Source organism: Cibotium barometz, chromosome 29, assembly GCF_041138505.1.
Source record: "Cibotium barometz isolate CiBa-2024 chromosome 29, ASM4113850v1, whole genome shotgun sequence".
Taxonomy (NCBI): domain Eukaryota; kingdom Viridiplantae; phylum Streptophyta; class Polypodiopsida; order Cyatheales; family Cibotiaceae; genus Cibotium; species Cibotium barometz.
The window spans coordinates 17,767,260-17,770,311 of record NC_141074.1 but is presented as its reverse complement, the minus strand read 5'-3'; positions in this window follow the sequence as shown (position 1 = coordinate 17,770,311).

The window sequence follows — 3,052 nt, the reverse complement described above, 5'->3', positions numbered from 1 at the left end:
TCAAATTAATGCTTCTCAAGCTTGAGAGGGGTTGAGAAGAGAAACATTTGGAGATTTAAGAAAAAGAAGACAATAATCCACACTTTACCTCCTAAATTACTTGATTCTTTGATCACAGTAAAGGCCCCCAACCAATCAATTGGTTTGGTATGTTGTTGGAGTCACCAAGGAAGATTGAAGAGAGAGAGAGAAGCTCCAATCTCTTCAATTTGTAGAGGATTTTTAGAGGATAATAGAAAATATCATTATTTCAGTATAATACTGGCATAGTATAGTTCTCCTATTTTTTTTACAAAGGGATAAGGATCTATTTATAGGTGAGGGAGGCCTCTAACTAAGTTCAACTAGTTTCTAGAATTTTCCAGGTTCAGTTTGGCTGAATGGACAAGATTTGGACCTAGTTTGGCTCCCTTTTGATTTGGTTTGATCTAGGAGAGAGGAGAGATAAAAATATCACAATATTTTTGAGTTTAAAACTCCACCACACAAGTGAAATAGGTGCCTCCTTGAAGAGCCCTCCTTCTCCTTAACCAAGGTGACAAAATTGAATCATTATACCCAAAATATCTCATTTTTTTAGTAATACTCACAGTTTTTTACTAATAAACCTTGTCCTTAGTCAACTCTTCATCTTATGTGAGCATTTACTCATTTTTGGAGGTTTTTCTTTTATAAATTGGATATATCTCTTCCCCACACTTAGATTGCTCCTATTGGCCCATAGGAACCTTAATTGGAGCATAATTCAAAAAATTTTGAAAATCTAGACCCTTAGGCTAAGGTCCTTTTTACCTATTTTCAATTAATTCCAATTGCACATTGGAAAGTTCTTTTTGAATTTCTGTTTCAGGGGAAACCATTTTAGCCACTAGGAGGATTTTTATATCAAAAAATATCTCAATTTTGGATTACCTCTCTCTCTAGGTCAAAATAGGGCAAAACAGAATCTTTCTTTCTTTTATTTCAAAGAGGGGAATATTTACAAGATCAGAAGGGGAGGTTCTTACACCTATACACCTCAAAAGCTGGAGGGAAGAATCTTACACTATCGAACATCCTACAAGGCTGCTACCAATGCGACACCATTCAGTTTGACGTGTGGTACTGAAGTGGTTATGCCAATGGAGTTATTGGTCCCAAGTTTACTAATAGGGAATGCCCTAGGCTATCACCTATTCAGTTTGACCTGTGGTACTGAAGTGGTTATGCCAATGGAGTTATTGGTCCCAAGTTTACTAATAGGGAATGCCCTAGGCTATCACCTATTTGAGCTTAAAAAGCTTGATGAAACACGCCTCCTCATCGTCTATAGCATGATTGTAGAAAAACTGAGGCATAAACAATGTTTCGATGACCAACTGAAGGACAAGAAAATGAACAAGGGGTATCTGAGTGACTAGGAAAGGTCCTAAGCCACTGAGCTTGAGTTTCATTGTATGGGTTTTTGTGCTGAAGAAGAAGACCATGTCTCTTGCAAGGCACAGTGTGCATAGAGACCATTTTGGCAGCGTCAAAATGGCGGGATATTTCAATGGTAGAAAATTAAAAAGCTACTATGGCCCACTATAACCAAAACCACCCTCAAGGCCATTCATGACAAAAAACAAAGAAAAAATGACCACGAAGAAATGAAACAAGTAGCCCAACAAGAGGCTAAAGAGAGGCAAGCTAAACTTTGGGAGAAAAACATTATGTTCAACATGGCCTAAGTTGTAGACCTTGAAGAAGAAGATTGGGAGGAGAGACTCCTGCCACAGTCACAACAGCGGCCTCTCAAGAAGCTCACTGTTTAGGTGCACAATCACAATTATCTTGTTTCACATTGGAAAAAATTCCTTCGAGGAAGGGAAGTTTTATGTAATATCTGTATAGGAACCATGCGTGAAGAGATTCTTCTTGGAAGAGGCTGGATGGGACATAACTGTTGCAACATCGACTAGGATGCAAGGACAACTACCCTACAACTGGCCTTAGGCCAAGTTACAGTCCTAATGATGGATGAAGAACCCATGCCTGTTGCTCTGTCATGCCAAGAGGATACTCACCCACCTTTATTCCGCCCTCCAATCCACACCGATCCATACCAGTCAAAAACGGTGAAAGATCCCTGTCCCCTCCGTGCAATGAATCCAGGGGTGCTAGCAGTAGAAGTAGCACTTCTTGCATGGGGCAAGGTCCCTCACTCGGGGCCTCACCCACAGATATCCGGACAAGAGACTAATCCATCGGTTCTTCTAAAACCGAACCCGAAAAAACTTCCCTCGCCCGAAAAGCACGGGCGATTCCTCCAAGATAAATTTACTCTAACATAGTCAAGAGTCTTAATTTACTCTAACGTAGTCAAGAGTCTTAATTAACTGAACTGATCTGACCGAACCCATAAGTCCCATAGTTAGATCAAGGAAAAGACTTGCACTTGGACTATAGAGAGACCAACGCTTTTTTCCTCATTAATAGAACAATTTTTATTCAGGATTTACTTCATCTATCGTACCATAACAGAATTGAGTCTCATATTAGGGATCCATCAGCCCAGCCTAACCCCATCCAATCCTGTGGGTTAGCCAACCACCCACAACCGCTGTAGTGATGGGATCCATTTAAGAATTTGGTTAGGTTTTGTCCCGGGTACCATGGAAAAGAGTTCCCAGGCCCCCTAGCCGGATATTCATGCAAACTTAAAACTAGTCACACCACTTACACACCCAATATGAAATTGCCTTTCTCACAGATTCAACTGTCTTTAAAACAATCTTTTAATGAAACTATAGTACCACTAATCATAATCCTCCAAAATATCTGGTTGAATCCTAATTTTTAAAGACCTTGCTACGCGAGAGGTCCTCCATTGACTCTTCGTCAGCTGTTGCAACTTTATCAGTTAGGTCTCCACGACCTCATTCACAAGACGGTCAAAATGCTTCCCTAGCATTTTGTACATAAAATAGTCATTTAATAACAGGTCATAAATACAGTTTTTATAACGAACTCTCGTCTTTCCACATTGTTCCACATCAATCCTCATTTATTTCATATGTATTCCCATTCTCAA